General features: G+C 52.4%; 1 protein-coding gene across 6 annotated transcripts in view; it reads right to left on the reverse strand.

Annotated features, from left to right (window-relative positions):
* Positions 1-19,706, reverse strand: part of SMOX (spermine oxidase) — a 67,372-nt gene that overhangs the window by 33,864 nt on the left and 13,802 nt on the right. Inside the window, exon 1 of one of the 6 annotated variants that reach the window (XM_077872329.1) lies at positions 18,735-18,948. The exons of 4 other annotated variants lie outside the window; for them this stretch is intronic. The gene's annotated coding sequence lies outside the window, so the exon portion shown is untranslated. Of the gene's footprint in view, positions 1-5,911; positions 5,934-18,734; positions 18,949-19,706 lie in introns of those variants that run through there. One more of the 6 variants, XM_077872331.1, reaches the window with a different exon arrangement.

The following is a 19,706-nucleotide window of genomic DNA, read 5'->3' on the forward strand; positions in this document are numbered from 1 at the left end:
CCACAGACCTCAGGACTCTTGCATACACAGCGCTGGAGCCTCTACTTTCCCTCCCTTGCGTGGTTCTTCCCTGGCACTCTCCTTTACCTCCTTCTCTCCTCCTCCTTCTCTCCTCTCCTTTCTGTTGTCTTTCACAGCCTGAAAGAAGTGGCAATTTGGTGGGCAGGACAAAGTCCCACCCTCCCCCCCCCAGAGAGTGCCACGAGGCTGGTATCGGACAAGCCTCTGCTATTCCGGGTAGGTCTCTGGTTGTTTTCTCCAGCCACCCAGCCCCTCAGTCACCGCAAAGCAGCAAGGAGCCCAGGAAACGGTGGACTGTGAGGACCCATGGCACCAGAGGCCAGACATCAAATTGACAGTTACACTAGCCAGCTTGTCCAGAGACGCCAGGCTAGAGAGCTGATGGCTGGGAGGCCAAGGGGGGTCCCTGAGTTGCCCCAGTGCTGGGAGAGGCTACCCTTCTATTCCCAGAGTGACCACGAGGGTTTGAAGGTGTCTGTGGGCCATCCCAAGGAGCCACTCAGCTCTGATCCTGTCCCTATTCCCCCTCTGCCCCAAGCAACTTTGATTCCAATGGTCTTGCTGAGGTTTCAGTGGCAGAAGCTCCAGACTCTAACAGCATTTAGGACCTAACAATAGAGGAAGGAGGGGGGACGGAAGGTGGCTGCTGGGCAGTGGAGTGGACAGGGGGCATAAAAAATTGTCTCTCAGGGATCCCTGGGTGGCTCAGCAGTTTAGTGCCTGCCTTTGGCCCAGGACGCAATCCTGGGGTCCCGGGATCGAGTCCCACGTCGGCTCCCTGAATGGAGCCTGCTTCTCCCTCCTCCTGTGTCTCTGCCTCTCCCTCCCTCTCTCTCTCTCTCTATGTCTATCATAAATAAATAAATCTTAAAAAAAAAAAAACTGTCTCGCATACCTAATAAAGCTCAGCATAACCCTTCCAATGACATAGCAGTCACATCCCCAAGAATAAACCCAAAAGAAGCAGGGCAGAGTCCATCAAATGGACATGCTAAAGAATGTTCATAGCAGCTTTATTTATAAAAGAAAAAAAAAAAAAACAGAAGCAGCCCAAAAGGTCCCGCCACAGAAAAATGGATGAATAAATTGTGCTATGTGTAGCATTTTCATTCAAGGGAATATTCTTCAGCAAAAAAAAAAAAACATCAAATCTTGGATACCCTTCCTTGACCATTACATTGAACAAAAGAAGCCAGAGACCAAAGAGTACATATTGTATGACTCCACTTAGGTGAAGCTCATGAAAAGGTGAGGACAGAAGAGAGATCGGGAGGAAGGGAAACACTGAAAAGAGAATGACTGGAAAGAGTCAGGAGGTGGGACGCCTGGGTGGCTCAGTGGTTGAGCGTCTGTCTTTGGCTTAGAGCCTAATTCCAGGGTCCTAGGATGGATCCCCTAACTGGGCTCTCCTTAGGGCACCTACTTTTCCCTCTGCCTATGTCTCTGCCTCTCTCTGTGTGTCTCATGAATGAATGAATGAATGAATGAATCTTTAAAAGAGAAGAATGTCAAGAGGAAACTTTCTGGGGTGGAAGGAATATGCTTCTCGATCTGACTGGTGGCCACACGGTGTACATTTAAACATCCACTGACTTGGACGTTTAGGATTTGTGCCATTATTATATGTATGTGTATACCCCGATCACTATTCGGATATCCATTTCTGGCCCAAAAGGCGGGCGGGGGGTAGAAAGCAAAGACGCTCCCCCGCGGACTTCCTTCTCACGCCTCCCGGTCTGACCCCTAGAGCTGCCGTCCCACCTTGCACCGCACCCTCCAACACCTCTTTCGCATAGGTTTAGCAAAGGGGTTTTTTTCTAAATAGGCCGAGGAGGCTGCGCAGCTGCCCGGCCCGCCTGCCGACGCCTGCCGACGCCGCTCCGCACCGGGGCTCGGGCGGCCACGTCCCCGCCTCCCGCCCGCGAACAACCTGCAAACCCCCGCAGACCGAGGCCGCCGCCGGCGCCCAGCGCTTCCCCAGGCGGCCGGGAGGTGGCGCCCGCGGCGGGGCCCTCCGAGGCCGGGGCTCCGTGGGGGCCGGGGCTCCCCGCCCTCCTTCCAGGGGAGCCGTCGGCAGTCGCCCCTGCGGTCCCCTCCCTCCTCCCTCGGTCCCTCCCCGCCCCCTCCGGTGGGGCGCTGTGGGGTTCTGGGAGCCCGGGCGGCGGCTCGCGTCCTGCCCCCCCACCCGCCGGGCCCAGGTTCTCCTTCCGGGGACTAAATTTAGAGGGGAGGGTGTGGCTGCCCGCCCGGGGCCAGCGGCCTGCGGTGGGGGGGGGGGGGTGTTGGGGCGACGCGGGCCGGCGTCAGGTTGGTAAACACGCACCGCGCTCAGAGCTGCTGCTGACGCCGCCTGCCCGGCTCCCCGCTCCCCGCTCCCCGCTCCCCGAGATGCGACCAGGACTGGAGCCCGCCCCGCACCCGCACCCGCACCTCAGGCCAGGACGGGGACACCGCGTGCTGCTCTCCGGGCTCCATCCGCACCCCCTGCCCGGGGACCACCCTCCAAAACCGCCTCGCTTGTACCACAAAAGAGGGGACTGCCGCAGGGGTCTCACACCTGGTGCCCCCCACACTTCTTGAAAAACTCCCGTGGGGCCCAGAGCGGCGGGGAGGGGGTCCCCACTCCCTTCTGAAGTCACTTCGTAGAACCTCCAGTCTCTGTGGGCCACTGCCTCTGAAAACCCCGGGTCGGGTCGGGTTCATCTGGAAGCTGAATAGGGGAAGGAATAGATGGGACGCAGCACCTTCCCAGCAGGCTACTTGAGCTTCCTGGCTAACCTCAAAAGTGGCGGGCTTGTCCTCACTACCTTGTTGTGATAGTCAAATAAGTCCCTACGTGGACGTTTGTCACAAGATTGGCAATATTTGCCAAAGCCTCAAGTGTGAAAGGCATCTGTAAAGTTCTGTAAATTATAAGCAGAGTGCCTTTGGGTTGGGGCTCAGAAATGCACAGTGGGATATGGCAGGTGGGTACTTTGCCTTTCAGATGAACACAGGAAGAGCCCTGAGCTCCCAATGTTACCAGAGACTTAAACTTGAACACAGGGCACACGGTAGAAGTAGGGAAGCAAGGGCCAGGTGGGTCACCTGCACCTCTGATTTTCACAAGGAATCCCACAGCCTGGTTCCCTCCAAGGCCTTGTCCCAGATGGGACTGCCAAGGAGCCTGAAAAGCCCTATGCACAGCCCACAGAGGGCAGAGGGATGAGGAGTCCATCCCAGGGGCCCCCACATCAACCCATGGTGCCAACACATCCTTGTGTCCAAACTGAAAGGGACAGAGAAAAATCATGTGCAGGAACACCTACTGTGTGCCAGGCCCTCAGCTAACCCCTGAGCTGGACCTTCCAGTGCTCTGTTATCTCCAGCCAGAGGGGAGAGGAGGGGGTGAGAAGCAACTTGCTTTCTGTTGGTTTGTGGCATCTTTTTCTATCAGGATTTTTTGTTGTTGTTGTTGTTTTGTTTGTTCATTTGTTTTAATTTTATGAAAAAGTGGCTTATGGAGGAAGAAGACTCACTTAATGCTCCTCCATGCCTGCCCGTCCTTCTCTTGCCTTTGGGAAATAAATAAATAAATAAATAACATCCGCTCCTTGATCTGTATGCACAGGAGAAACAGAACACCCTGTACTTTTCGAGCAGATAAAGGAGAGAAGAAAAAAGTGCTGGCTCAGCCAGGCAGGGAGGAGGAGGAGGGGTGGGAGAGGAGGGAGGTGCAGGGCAATAGACACTTGTCTTCTTGCTCCTGCTTCCATGGCAAAATGAGAGTGGGAGCCTGAAGCTCCCATGTCCTCAAGCAGGCCAAGCCTAGTAGCTTCAAGAAATCAGGCCAGCCATGGCATGACCATCCCACCCTCATTCAGAATGCCCTACTGCCTCCCTCCTGACCTCTGCTCAGGCCTGCGAGCCACCACCTCCCCCTGCTGCCCAAAGCCAACACTGCCCTGACTGAACCTGCCCAAGAAGCCAATCTGGAAAGAAGGCAGCAGGCGAAGAGAGGAAAAGAGGGAAGAAAGGCGCTGTCCCTGTGACAGAGTCACCCAAGAAATAAAGATGAATACTAGGAGGCCAGGCCACAGGAGGGGCATTAGCAGCCAAGCATGTGTCCACTGCCATCCCCCCACACACACTTTCTCTCAACACGCTTACCAGTTTCATTGCATCACCCTCAATTTTACCCTCCAAGAAATGCCTCCTAATTGCCAAATACCAGAGACACGCTTTAGTCCTGGCCTCCTCCTGAGCCCCTCTTGGAAATGCCCAGAACTGAGCTGGGGGCACTGTCTATCTCCTTGTGCTTCCCCATCATAGTTAAAACCGCTGGACCATGGCAGCCCCGGTCGCTCGGTGGTTTAGCGCCGCCTTCAGCCCAGGGTGTGATCCTGGAGTCCTGGGATCGAGTCCCACGTCGGGCTCCCTGTGGGGAGCCTGCTTCTCCCTCTGCCTGTGTCTCTGCCTCTCTCTCTCTCTCTCTCTCTCTCATGAATAAATAAATAAATAAAATCTTAAAAACAAAAACAAAAACACTGGACCACCAACCAGTCCCAAGGCTCAAAGTTGAATGCATCCTTAGGGGAAGACCAACCCTCTTCCATCAGGTCAAACCATGTCAACCCCACAGCCAGAATCACTGTCACCTCTACCCTCAATTTCCCCACACACTCGCTTGCCTCCATCTGAACTATACCCCTAGAGAATTGCTAGGCCTGCCCCAAGTCACACCCAGGCCCCTCACTGACCAGGAACACAACCCAGCAATTCACTGAGCACTAAACCATGTACCAGCATGGGGAAGGCCTCAGGATGTCAGCCCTTTACCCTCTGAACCCAGTTGCCCTTCTGGCTTCATTTCTCACTCAGATGACACCAAACATAGATACTCCAACTTCACTGAAGTCTGAAGATCCCCAGTGCTGCCCACCTGAAAGCCTATAGGAAACATCCCTCCCTCACACATGTCAGAGAAGCTGGCTCTGACTTCTCTTAACATGCACCCCCTTGTGCAGAGCGCTGGGGCAGGGCAGCTACCTGCCTGCACAGCTGTATGTTGTTGAACCCACCAACAAGGCCTGTTCTTCTGATGTTTCTTGAAGCAACAGACACCTTGGAAATGTGAGTTCCTTGTACTAGTTGGGCACTGTGCTCACTCTCCCATACACTCACCCTCCCACACCTATCACACTTCTCTGTTCCCAAAGCATGGACATCTCACCTCAGGAAATTCTGTGCTATGATTCAGTAATGAGACTGCAGCCCCCCGTCACTGAGCAGGGTATGGTCCCAGGCTACACTGGTGACCCCTCCCCAAGCCGTGGGAGTGAACCTAATGGAGGGCCAGTCACCTAGCTCAGTGCGGGGCGCCCTCCCTCCTCAGGATTGGAGTCCACTTCAGCTCACCTAGCAATCGGCAGGTCACTTCCCTCCCTGATCATGGCCACTACAACAAAACCACTGCCACAAAGGGCTAGCCTCCCAGGTGCCTCATGCCCCTCCAGGGTCTCCCCTCACAAGAAACAAACAAAACAAAAAACCTTACCCATCCTTGGCTCCCCTCTGAACATAGGCTACTCCCAAATGTGTCTGCCTCACTGTCGTTTCTCAAGGTCACCTCATGATGAATGACCCGTTTCCCAGAGGAGAACAGTATGGCCAAGGCAGTTAGCCCACCTGGCCCACCTCACCTCACCCTTAAGGGTCTAGACTCCACCAGCTGAAGCACTCCAAAATAGGCCCACCACTGCTAACCAGTTGTCTTCTCCCTTCCTATAAACCCCATGTTTGCTCATGCAGGCCTCTGGGCGCCACCTGGACCCTTCCCTAACCAATCTTGGGGACTTACAAGTCTCTCCTCTGAACAGATACTCCTAGTGCTCAAGGGCAGCAGCCCTACCTCAGTTTCCCTGGAGGGACCCCTCTCTGCTTCAGGCTTCTAACAGAAGAGAGGGAGGGGAAGGAAGCTGGAGGGAGGCAGGGAGCTGGTCCAGGGGAATCTCTTTGGACTGCCTGGCAGGTCTGGGAGGGATTTGGATTCTCCTGGGCCCCCCAGACAATGCAATTATTCTTCAAATGTACAAAACGCCCAGAAATCCCAGACCAGCTGCTTTGCACAGCGACCCAGACAAAGGGGCTCTGTGTCTGCACTCGAGGCCCCTCCTACCCCTCAACCCCAGGGAGGGGCTGGGCCCAAACCCCTCCCAGCCAGACCCTCCCCAGGCCTCCTCACCCAGACCAGGCAGCCAGGAAGTGAAAGAGGCAGGGCTGTCAGGCCAGGCCTGGCCAACCACAGGGGCATGAGGGTGGGCAGTGAGAGGGGGTAAGCATGGGGTCAGGGCAGAGGCAGCCTGGGAGCCCAGACACCTGGGGTCAGGCCCCAGTTCAGTCTTTCTCTTACCAGGTAACCCTAGACTAGTGTCTTCCCTTCTCCGGGTCCTACCTGGCCAATACCCTTGAACTCACCCCAAGGACACAGCATCTGTATCCCACCTCCTGGACACATTGGTTTAAGCCCCCATCTGATGCTTAACTGCCTCCTTTAGTCTTCCAGCTTTCCCATCTGTAAAATGGGCATTGGTACCGCTATATGGTAGGACAGCCGGGAGGATTAAATGAGATAGTGTAGCCAGAAGGTGTGGCCCTGCCAGGGCCACCTCTGAGAGAGCAGAGAGGGGGAAGACCCCTGAAGAGACCAGGACAGAGACGGGAGGCTCGGGGGCTTCTCCTGGAGCCCAGGGCTCCATCTCACTTATAGAAGAACCCCAGTCAGCATCTGAGCTCAGACCCAGGCCTCAGCCTTGGCTCCAACCCTAGTATCAGACGAAAACCTTGACCCTGACTCAATCAGAGTACACCACAGCCTGTGTTTCACTGACCCCCAACTGAGTCAGCCTACATCCTACCCAATTCTGGAGGGTCGGGCATCAGAGACAATGGTCATCAGCTGACCCCAAGCCCATAAAAGGGACAAGGCGTGGGAGCCTCATTCCACAGAGCCCACCCACCAGCAGTGTTCCCTGGCTTTCACAGGCTAATGTGGGGAAAGTGCTCTGGGGGCCCCATCTTCCTTCCTGGCACTTAGACTTCTCTCTCAACACAATGTCTTTGTTACCCATATCTCTTCCTCACAACCAGATGTGTAAAGTCCCTGAAAGCACAACTTTGAAAGTCTTTGTAAGCCTTTTCAGAGCAGGAAGCCTACATGCATGGAGAGAGAGTGCCCTAGACCTGGCATATAGGGGGACAGAGCCAATGGCACAGCAATGGTACACAGGCAATGGTAGGCAGGAGGGGGAGGCATTCCTGAAGAGGTAAGCACTGGGGCCTGGCCTCTACTTCCCTGGATGCTGTGCAAGGCAGGACAGACCCAGGAGGATTATCCCAGGACCCCAGCTTATAGCCACCTACAGAGACAGACCACGGAGATGACCCAGCCCATGTTAGAACCCTAGCTGGGGGTGGAGGAAGGGAAGCAAGCCTGGAAAGAAGCCAGAGAAAGGCTAGAATCCTTCTGATGCGCAAAAAGCTCAACTGGCAGCCTCAATGACTGTGTAGCCAGAGAGAAACAGAGGCAGAGATGGGCCAAGGCAGAGCTCAGGACTATATTCTCGCCCCCACAGCCACACTCCTTTAGCTTTGCTCCACACTCCACCCTTGATAGCCTACCCCAAGCAAAAGTAAGTGAGTGGTTTACAACCAGATAAGGGGCTGGTCATGACTGCTTCTAAACAATCAGCTATGAACCTCTCCAAATCTGGGCCAGCCCACCAGCTCCAAACTCTGCTTCCATCTCCAACCCTCTTTCCTCATACCCCACGCCCTGGGTTCCCATGTTTGTGCATGACTGCATGCAGACATCCTCTCTGGCCAGGTAGGCAGCCATCTCTCTGCAAGTAGGGCCCACGTTCTTCCCCTCAGATCCCAAAACTTCCAGATGCAAGCAAACCCCATGCTCCCTCAGCCTAAAGAGAGGTCAGGGGTCTGAGATGATGACTGCCACTCCTAGATGCTGCTGGAGAAGATGAAATTTCCCAGAGAGCAGCCTCTGCCCCAACCAGTATGGTCTTGGGGGAATCCATTAGCCCTTGAGCCTCAGTTTTCCCATCTGAAAAATGGGAATAATAAAATAGCAACAATCACTCCTGCCCTGAGTGAGGCCAGACCTGACCCCAGACCCTATTAGCCAGCCTCCAGTGTCCCCCAGCAAAGTCCTTTAGGTCTCACCATGGCTCCCTTCAGCAGCCCTTAGGATAAGATCCTGTGGCCTGGATTTCCTCCCTCTGAGCAGGACCTCATGCCCAAACTCCGAATCCTCCTCCAGGAAGTCATCAACCACACCAGTGCAAGAGACCACAGAACTGATCACTGTCCTAGTGACCATACTGGTGTTGAGACTGCCCTTGGTGACAGAAGACCAGGCTGTGGGCAGAAGAGAGCTAAAGGGAGATGGTTCTCACAGTGACTCACTCCTCTGAGAGGAAGATCTCCTCGGGGTGAACTTGAGAGAAAATTAGCCTCAAGACAAAGTTACTAGCCCGATTTTGAGGCATCCAAGTCACTGTGGCCCTTGGGGAACCCCAGTAAGAGATACTTACATCCCTCCCTCTTCTACTCTCTCTGTCTCTCACACACACACAATCACAAAAATATACTTCCTTATGATTCACTTGATGACCTAGCTTGACAAATAGTCTCCTCCTTTGAAGACATGCTATAGCACTACGGTTTTCATACAGGCCCTCCCTGGGATCAGATCACTTGTTTTTTAATACCAATGGTTTGAATCTTTACCACTAATTAGATGAGTGACCCAAGCCTAAGTATCTTCATCAGTAGAATGGGGATAGAGTGCCTGCCTCACAGGGTTGAGTGTGACAATGCAAACTACTTAGCCCAGAGCCAGGCATGTAGCAACAATAGTTCTTATATTTGTTTTCCTCCAGGCCCAAGTGCATGCTAGTCAGGATCATTGATTGGGGATTTGGCCAGGAGACCAAATGTGGTGGGGGAAAGGGGAAGTTGAGCCAGTAGAAAAGTCTCAGACCTTCCTAAAAGATGACTCCAGAGCAAGACCTCCAGGCCTCAGAAAGCCACTCCACCCCACAGTCTGGTGACAGGAGGAACAGAGCATTAGGAGAAAAGGGCCACCCCACTTACTGGGGGTGCTTGGACCTCCCAGGCAAAGGCTATAAGGCTGAAAGTGAAACAAAAGGACAATCCATGTGGTCACCACCAAGACGGCCCTCAATGATTTTGCTTCCTAGTACTTGTGCCCTAATGTGGTCCCCTCCCACACTGACCTGGGTAATAGGATATCACAGAGGTGACAGAGCATGACTTCTGAAACTGAGTCAGAAAATATACTGTGGCTTCTACCTTGCTCTCTTGGACTGCCTACCTGAGGAGAAGCCAGTCACCACCTTGTGAGGACACTCCAGAGATCCTATCAAGAGGCCCGTGAGGCAAGACACTGAGTCCTACCAACAGCCAAACCACCTTGCCAAGCTGTGAGTGAACCACCAGGAAGCAGATCCTCCAGCCCCAGTCAAGCCTTCAGATAAGTACAGCCCCAGCTGACATCTTGACTCAATCTCCTGAGAGGCCTCGAACCAGGAACACCCCCCTAAACTGCTCCCAAATGCCTGACCCACAGAAACCAAAAGGACAATAAGTAGCCTCTTTAAGCTACTATATTTGGGGATCACTTGTTATACAGCATAGGTCACCAATCCAGCCAACAATTCTGTCTCCCTAGAGAGCCCTAAGGTAGAAACGCTCCAGGCAGACTTCCCCATTCTACTCAGGATCCCAGCTCCATTTTTTCTGAAATGCAGGGCTGTGCTGGAGTAAAAGAGAGGCTGGCCCAGGCCCTACAGCCTACAAGCCCAGGAGACAGGAACTCTTTCCCAACCAGTGCATTAGGCTCCCAGGAGATTTTTACAAATGACCAATACCCACTCTCATACTGGGTCACTTAAATCAGACTCTTTGGGGTGGGAATGGGCATTTTAAAAGCCCTATATGATGCTCACATATGCCAAAGCTGAGGACCACCACTCTAGAGCAGGCTCCCAATGTAGATTCCAGGTCAGCCTGGAACATCCAGGGTCTGCTGTGCAGGAGGAGGAGGCAAAAAGAGCAGCAAGGCCAAGAAGTACTCAAGATCCACTCCCTCCCCCAGCTTGGGCTTAAAATCTTCCTCTGCTTCCTCTCCCCTGCTTCCCTGCAATGCCAGCCTCCACCCCCGCCCCATAGTGCACCTCAAGCCAGACAAGTCCAACCTCTGCCCATGAGGACTGCTCCCCTAGAGAGGACCCAGTGCACAGGACAGGGTGTAGCTCTCAGTGATCCTGGGGAAGATCTATTTCCTCACCTATAAAATAGTAATTGCCTTCATGTCTGCTCTGCTCTCTCATGGGTCCTAGGCTCCCCATCAGATGTCTTCAAAGATTTAAATGTTTTGTTTCCCCCGAGATGCAGCCCTGACTGGCATTGCAGTTCTCCCCCTGGGGAGAACACAGCAATGGATCAAAGAGAGAAGGTAAAAAAAAAAAAAAAAGAGAGAGAGAGAGAGAGAGAGAGAGAGAGAGAGAGAAGGTATGACAGGGATGTGATAAGAGCTATGATGGTGAATGTGGAAGAAGTTGGGACAAACACCTAATGGAGACAGGGAGAGGAGTCAGAGAAGATTTCCAGGAGAAGCCTGAGAAACGAGCTCCAGCAGGGGCAGTGCAGAATCTCAGAGGCACTGCTTACAAGATCGACTCTCAATACCACTTATCCCTCCTCCAGGTCTCATCATCCTCCAAGCTCCAGGCCAGGGAGCCCCTGCCCCAGCGTGGCCATATTCACCTGACTTTCCTCTGCAGTGAAACAGCCACCACCTGAGCCACAACTGCAGGTGTGCAGGGCACCCCCTGAGCTTCCTCAGGTGAGTCAGCCATGCCCATAAGCTTGCCCCCATGGGGACACCCAGGAGAAGGAGCAGGATAGCACTTGCCCCTCAGAGGGCATGACACTCCTCAGGCAGCACCCCAACCCTCCAGAGAAAGGGGCAGGATGCAGCCCTCAACAAACAAAACAGGCACTGTAGACCCAGCAGAGTGCAAGGTGAAAAGCAGTGAGAAGTCTGAGGCAGAGGGGCATAGGACCTGGGGGTGGGGGCAGGGGGAGGATGTCTTAGCTGTATCCTAAAGCATGGGGGCATGTTCCAGGCCAGTGGGGAAGACCCTGGAGATAAGCACGAACAAGGTAGGAGAGAAAATGAGGCCTAAGAGGAGAGGGGTGAAAATGGGGGCGAGAGGAAGCAGGAGACAGATTTTCATTCACTCGTTCAAAATTGTTTGTCCTTACACCCATTAGGATGGCTGCTATCAAAAATAAATAACAAGTGTGGGTAAGGATGTAGAGAAATTGGAACCCTTGTATACTGTTAGTAGAAATGTAAAATGGTATACCTGCCATGGAAAACAGTGTAGCAGTTCCTTTAAAAATTAAATATAGGGGTACCTGGGTGGCTCAGTCCATTAAGCAGACTATGCACTCAATGCACAGAGCCTACTTGGGATTTTCTCCCTCCCCTTTACCCCTTCCCCTTCTCACACGCTCTCTCTCTAAAATAAATAAACAAAATCTTAAAAAAAAAAAAAAAAAAGATTTTCCCTCTCCCTCTGCCCCTCCCCCCTCGCTTATTTAAATGAATGAATGAATGAATGAATATGAAATTTAACTATAAAGTTACCATATGATCCAACAATTCCACTCCTGGGTATATATGTGAAAAAATTGAAACCAGGGTCTTAAAGACATATTTGGACACCCATATCCCTCAAAGCGTTATCCAAAATAGCCAAAAGGTGGAAGCCACTCAAGCATCCATCAACAGATGATAAACAAAATGCTGTAGACACATACGATGGAATATTATTCAGCCTTAAAAAGAAGAACATTCGGGGATCCCTGGGTGGCTCAGCAGTTTAGCACCTGCCTTCAGTCCAGGGCGTGATCCTGGAGTCCCGGGATCGAGTCCCACGTCGGGCTCCCTGCATGGAGCCTGCTTCTCCCTCTCCCTGTGTCTCTGCCTTTCTCTCTCTGTGTGTCTCTCACGAATAAATAAATTTAAAAAAGAAGAAGAAGAAGAACATTCTGATACCTGCTACAACATGGATGCACCTTGAGGGCATCATGTTAAGTGAAATTAGCTGATCACAAAAGGACAAATACTATATGATTTCACATATATGAGGGACCTAGAGTGATCAAATTCATAGACACAGAAAGTAGAGTGATGGGTGCCAGGGGCTGGGAGAGATAGGAGAGGGGGAGTCATTGCTAAATGGGAATAGTTTCAGTTTTGAAAAAAGAAGAAAAGTTCTGGAGATGGATGGTGAGGATGGAGCACAACAATGTGAACATCCTTAATACCACTGCATTGTATACTTAAAAATGGTTAAGAGGATAAATTTAATGTTATGTATATCTTACCTCAGTAGAAACAGTAAGAACAACTACATGAACAAAAATGTTTAGTGCTACTCTGTGGCAGGTACTTGGGACACAGCAACAGCCAGAACCACCAACCCCCCAGAGAATCTAGTAGGTCAAGAGTGTGACAACTGTCACCAAACAAAAGCAAAGCAGGGTGAGGGGAAAGGCAACTGCTCTGTGTGGGGGGAGGTCAGCAAAGTCTGCTGATAAGGTGACACTGGAGCAGAGGAAGTGACAGGCAGGAGGGGAATAGAGGATGAGAGTGCTGTGGTGACCTCTTGAGGACTTGCTGAATGACAGGATGCGGGGGTGAGGGCCAGGGCAAGATCAGGATGACTTGGGTGACCAGTCATGACATCAGCAACCTTGACAAGTTCTGTGTCAACCGGCCACCCCCTCTCCCCTTCACCACAAGCCTGTGGATAGGAAGGAGGAGAAACTGAGAAAAGAACTTGGTACAGGTGAGAGGGGGGCCCAGGGCTGCACCGACTCCCAGCAGCCCCTGACCAGACCGGCATGGGCCACCCCACACAGAGATCCACCCATTCTGCGGATGGGGCCCTCGGAGCCTGGGAGGCTTCTCCCCTCTCCCTGCCAGGAGCCGCAGCCGCCTCAGTTCTGGGGTGAGGGAGGACAGCCCAGTCAGCACTTTCCACTGACTCTTTCAAAACCACTGACAAGAACCGAGGCTGGGAGACAGACTCAGCCTGGGCACAGCTCCCCCCCCCGCAGGCCCCTCGTGACTGCACAAAGCCCATCTGTGCTTGGACTCGGAGCCCCGGGAGGAGGGAGGTCTCCTGCAAGCCCATCCTCTCTTGCAGGAGCCACGGGGTCCCCACTCTGCCTCGCTGAGGACACACCCCCACAGAGGCACTGCAGCCCTGGCGACACAGCAGGGCTGCCCACGGCTTATGGGGGTCCACGCAGTGCTTGTGGGGACCTGATATGCCTAGCATGACTCCGTACCCCCTCCACTGTAAACTCTTTTCCGGCAAAGCTCCCTCTCCTGCGGCCCCCACTCACCATTGTTTATCACAGGGCGAAGGTGGCATGCATGACCACGAAATGAAAAAAAGGAAAACATCCTCAAAAACCCAGTCACCAGATACCTTCCATAGCAAACTTGTCTTACGGAGCCCTTTGCGTGCCAGACCCCATGCTGGGGACTTGCCAGTTCACTGAATCATTTAATACAACACCCTGCTGCCCATTTTACAGATGACGAAACAGCTGGAGAAAGGTTCACAGATGTGATGGAGGCCGCCCTTGATGGAGTGAGGGGCCGAGCAGGGCTTGACAATGCTGAGCTCATCTCTTTCTGCCCAATGTTCGCTGGGTTCTCAGGCTCCCACTCAGCCTCCCGAGGCAGCAGGCCTGAGGACTGCCCTCAGCTTGGCACTTCTCCTGCCTTACCCTCCCTGCAGACTGACACTGAACACATTGTGCCAGGCACTTGGGGCTGGCAGGAGGTATCCCCGAGCCTGGCGGCTCAGCCCATCTGCACTGCCAAAACCTGGGGCTGCCACTGGAAGGCCACCTGCCTCCCAGCCGAGGCACTGTTGGGGCGCCCTTTGCCTCCCCACTGCAGGACTGCCTGGCTTCAGGCTCACCAGGTACTACGCAATGCCAGGCCATAGCCCTTGGCCCTTGGTTTTGTTTCCATAACCAGGCACAGGAACAGAGGTCTAATTGCTTTTGCCTGCACGAAAGGAAATTCTAAGACCAACTAACTCATGCTTTCCTCTTGACAGTCACCTCCCTTCTCACTGGCCCAAGACATTCCCCACCCGGTACCTTCAGAGTGGTTTACCTGTGCTCTCCTAATGAGTCTTAACACGGGATCACCCAAAAGGGCTCTCCATAAAGTTCAGCCCTGAAGCCAGAACCCCCACCCTGGACCCCTGCCCCAGCAAGAGCTGGAACAAGATCTGGAAAGCCAGTGGTGTGGGCTTTCAAAACACCTGTGTGGGCCCTAAGCCCATGATTTCATCCATAAAACACCTACGGAGTTAAGACGCTAAGCTTGGACAATAAACATATTCTTCAAGTCCTTTAGTTGAGTTCAAAGACAGACTTAATAACTCACCAACTTTTGAGATCAAGAAACATCTAAGTTCTTATAAATTTTGTCATCATCATTATGACTACTTTTGCCAAGCACAGGTGAGGTACGAGCCCAGGGCGGAGGAATATATCCATTGATGCTCACATCAATACCCCCATTCTGCAGAGGAGAAGACTGAGGTTCAGAGAGCTTCCACAACCTGCCATCGACATAATGCGCTCCAGAATTCACTTAGCAAAGATCTCAATGCTCAGGCTCTACTCTTTGGTAAAACCAAGAAATGAGTCAATCTGGTTCTTTCCTTGAGTCACCTTTTCAGATTAACTCAAAAGATTTGCATTAATTGCGTATGATTTTTTTAATTTTCCAAAATAAGAAAAAGAGAGTAAAAGAGATCTGTGTGTTTAACACTTAAAAGCCCCACTTAAAAGTCTTTCTTGAGGATGTCTGCACATTGAGGGTATTGAGTTGCCCTCTGCTTGAGTCATCTTCAAATCTAGATGACTTGAGGTCTCGTTTTAGGCCAATCTGAAAGAAAGACCCATCAGCCCTTCCTTCATCTGGAGGAGTCTGGAGTTTGGGGGACTGGGCTGGGCTGGCATGGAGAGAAGGCCTGGTTGTGTAGGGAGGCATGGTTGAAGGTTTGGGGACAGGCTCTCCGGGGGCTATGAAGGAGAGAAAGAGTACTAGACCAGACGTTTTAAAACCTGGCTTTGAGACCCAGTCATGCCATTTGCTGGCAATGCCAAGTGTCTCTGTCTGTGAAATGGGGTAATAGCTCATGTGGGGGGGAGGGGGCTGTGGAGAGGAACAGGAACTATGGGTCTGCCAGGGCCAGGCACAAAGTTGGCAGAGACTGGCTAGGTTCTTTCTTCTGTTTTCTAATAAATTACAGATCATTTCCCAGTGCTGCTTCTCTTGGTCTTAAATCACCTTCCTTAACATTCTTCCCCTAAGAAGCAACTAAAAGGGTAAAGGCATCTGGACTAACTGAGGGGGCAGGGGTACTCCACACCCCCCAAGCCAGGCTGCACCTAAATGCTTTTCTTCATCTTCCATCCTCTCAGCCTCTGATGTAGAGAGAGCAGGAAAAGCCCTGATGCCCACCTGTTTGGGGAAGAAAGAGCTGGGGCAGGGACACCTGGGTGGCTCAGTGGTTGAACATCTGCCTTTGGCTCAAGTCATGATCCCAGGGTTCTGGGATCAAGTTCCGGATCGGGCTCCCTGCATGGAGCCTGCTTCTCCTTCTGCCTGTCTCTGCCTCTCTGTCTGTGTCTCTCATGAATGAATAAGTAAAATCTAGAAAGAAGAAAAGAAAGAGAGAGAGAGAAAGGAAGGGAGGGAGAGAGAGAGAGAGAGAGAGGAAAGAAAAAGAAAGAAAGAAAGAAAGAAAGAAAGAAAGAAAGAAAGAAAGAAAGAAAGAAAGAAAGGAGGGAGGGAGGGAGGAAAGAAGAGAAGGAGAGAAAAGGAAAGAAAAAGAAAGAAAGAAAGAAAGAAAGAAAGAAAGAAAGAAAGAAAGAAAGAAGAAAGAAAGAAAGAAAAGAAAGAAAGAAAAAGAAAGAAAGAAAGAAAGAAAGAAAGAAAGAAAGAAAGAAGAAAGAAAGAAAGAAAAGAAAGAAAGAAAAAGAAAGAAAGAAAGAAAGAAAGAAAGAAAGAAAGAAAGAAAGAAAGAAAGAAAGAAAGAAAGAAAGAAAGAAAGAGCGAGCCAAGGCAAAGGAGGAGAAGAGGCTGGCACTGGGCTGGGCCAGAAAGTTCACGGAGCATCCTCTGCCAGGGCCTCCCTGAGTGCCGAGTGCCTTCGTCAGTCGTGAGCCTGTCCGCCCCAGCGCACCATTACAGCAGCTTCTAGGTCACCGCTGGGGCGGCCACACCCCGTCTCCTCCACCTGAGCTGCTGAACAAAGAGCCCTCACACCTCGGAGGAAATGAGATGTGGCAGGGGGCAAAGCGGCGTAGCCTCACTGACAGTCCCCACCAGTCACAGGGGAGCAGAAAAGGAGAGGCAGGGAGTAGGGGCCCACCCCTCCTGCACTTGCAACACCCCTTCCAGGAAGGCGACAGGGTAAGACTCTTAACCTTTTGGGGAAAATGACTCAGAGCTCTGAGAATCTGGGAAGAAGGGTCATGGAGGCAACCTGACCCCTCCCCATGCTTTGAGCCATAAAGGGGCATAGCCATTCTGTGAGGAAGCCCAATGTGTGTATTTTAAGGGGATCCTGCACTGCCACCCCACCATCACTGCACACCCACGCCATGTGTCACACTAAAGCACCATTCTGATCAAACCACTACCCTGCTCAAAGACCTTCAATGGCTCCCCAGGGCTGGTTTCTGTCACCTTCCTGCTGCCTTTAGCACCCCATCTCCCGCACACATACCCCTTACTGGGTCTTCTGACTCCCACCCCCAGACTAGGCCTGGGAAATCTCATTCTGTCAAAATATCCTCACCCTGCTGGCCACTCCTCCAAGCAGCAGATCCAGGCTACCCTCGCCCTCACTTTCTTCCTTCCTACAGAAGATCACTCCTCTTGTCTAATTGAGACCCACCTGAACCCTAACCATGCTCTCTGCTGGCGTTTGTACCTCCTCACGTCCCTGACAATGGTCCTCTTCCCTGGGTTCCTCCTGGAGACACTGCCTACAGCCACGTCAATCACACAAAGAGCAGCCAACCAGTATTCGAGTGTCACAATGGCCCTACAAGGGAGGTCACATTATCCCCCACAGTCCAAATGAAGAAACTGAGGCACAGAGCAGTTTCACTTCTGGCCCAGAGATCACAAACCCACTCTCTAAGGTGAAAGGCTAGGAGACCTTGCAGAGCAAGATGATGGCAGGGGAGGGGTGGGAGGAGGCCCTCCCAGCATCACAGAGACCCAGGCCTGGCTACCGTTGGGTCCTGGGCAGCACAGCGGTCCTCCAGGTCCCTTCCTCAATCATCTAGTCCAGTGAAGCAGAGCTGTTGCCACTAGAACCCGGTGCTGGCTCTGGGCCTGGATACCTTCTGACCAATCCTCCCTCTGCAGTACCCTTTTCTTCCACTGACTGTCTAAATAGTACCCATCCCACCAAACCCACCTCCTTCAGGAAACTATCCACCCATCTGTCTTACCCTACCTGGTACTTCCAGGCTCACCCATCACCCATGTCTGTGGTCTCTTGTGGAGCAGCATCTCTCCACAACAGCCCTTCCCACTGAGTGTTTTCCTGGTCAGAGGGACATATTATTAGGAAGGCTTTCCAAAAAAAAAAAAAAATTTTCATGGTCAAATCAGTTTAGTAAACACCAAAAGGAGGGCAGCCCAGGTGGCTCAGAGGTTTAGCGCCACCTCCAGCCCAGGGCATGATCCTGGAGACCCAGGATGGAATCCCATGTCAGGTTCCCAGCATGGATCCTGCTTCTCCCTCTGCCTGTGTCTACCCCCACCCCCCACCCCCGTCTCTATCTCTGTCTCATGAATAAATAAATAAAATCTTTAAAAAAAAAAAAAAAAAAAAAAGGAAACACCAAAAGGTTTCTTTTTTTCTGCAGGACTTGTCAGAACTTTTAATTCTCTTAAATGCACTCTGAATCTCCCATAGACTGGTGATTTGCCAGTTTCTACCCTTATCTGTCCCAGAACCCCTGAGGTTTTTCAGAAAACTGAGAAATGCTGCCCCCTCCTACCCCTTCAGAACAGCCTGGCACAGCAGAGGGCACACAGGCAAGGATCACAGGGTGGGTATCCTTTTAGGACACATATGGGACATTTGGGGAACTCAACCTGATAGCCCCTCTTGGCACTTCCCTGTCTGTCCCTTCCACCTTCCTTTGGGTGAAGTGACTGCCTACCCTCCTGCCAGCATCTGGAGGGACCTCATCTAACTGGAGCCCTCAGATACCAACCTCCTCCCACCCCACCAGTCACATAGAATCCAGACAGCAAGGGGCCCTAGGAAATCCCCAAAGCAAGCTGGACAGTTCTTTGGGCAAACTACTTATTCTACTCTATCATTAGCATTGAGTTTTAATATGAGACCAAAACTAAAACGTAGTAAGCTACCATTCTAGAAGATGCAGTGCCCCACCAGCAAACCCTGTAGCCCTCCCCCACCTGCTCTCCAGGGAGGGGACTGAATCCTTTGATTTACAGGAAACTAGGGCCTCAGAGGGAAGCAGACACTTGCCTGTAGAGCCCAGTCAGGGGCAGAGCAGAGAGAAGCATCCAGGTCCCCCCACTTCCAGGTATGCAGGGAGGTGGCCCAAGAGGGATGAGACCCCAACAGCGGCTCACGTAACCATCAGTGCCAGCTGTAAGGACCCACAGACGCCAGAGGAAGAAACGCTGCACACCCTGGGGGTGACAGCTCAGCGGCTGGAGTGAATTTGGGCATTTTTAGGAGAGGGTAGCAATGTCCAGGACTGGAGTCAGCTGTTTCCCCAATCTTCTTGGCCCCACCCTCGCTGGAGGAAGAGTGCTTACCCCAGATTGGCTACCCACAGGGCCAGGCTCAGCTGTCAGCAAAGATAAGATGCCGTATATGCCAGCTGTGTGTCACCCTGCCTTGGGGCAGTCACCTAAGACACCCTCTCATGGTCTTGAGAGTTCCTCACTGTCAGGTACTCTGAAAATCAGGCCAATGTTACAGGTCTGAGACCCCAGAGGCCTTTACCCAGCCCCACCTCCCAGCAGAGTGGCCATTGTATTCACACCCTCTATCTACTCCGCTCCACTGGGCCCCCACACAAGCAGTTCCTATGCCAACTACAACACAGTCCACAGGAGCCAGGATGGTCCCCTTTACCTGTTCTAGGTCCCACTTGACCTGCACCTCCCCCTGTACCTACCTGTCTGGGCCCCCTGAGTCCCCAGTCTCAACCCTCACTATACAAAGATGGCCCATGGACCAGCAGGTCTGTACCATCCAGGAATGTGTGAGAGATGCAGTCTCAGGCCCTGGCCTTGACCCACTCACTGAATGAGAGCTTACATTTTAACAAGATGCCCAGGTGATCCATGTGTTAGAGTTTGAGAAGCACTTTCATAGACCACTGGTCTAATCAAGTCATCGCATCCCGAAGCCTATAACCTTCGATGGCTCCCCAGGGCCCAGGGAATCAAGTCTAGACTCAGCAGCTTGGCAGTTAAGCCCTTCCCT

The sequence above is a fragment of the Canis aureus genome, chromosome 26 (assembly GCF_053574225.1).
Source record: "Canis aureus isolate CA01 chromosome 26, VMU_Caureus_v.1.0, whole genome shotgun sequence".
NCBI lineage: Eukaryota > Metazoa > Chordata > Mammalia > Carnivora > Canidae > Canis > Canis aureus.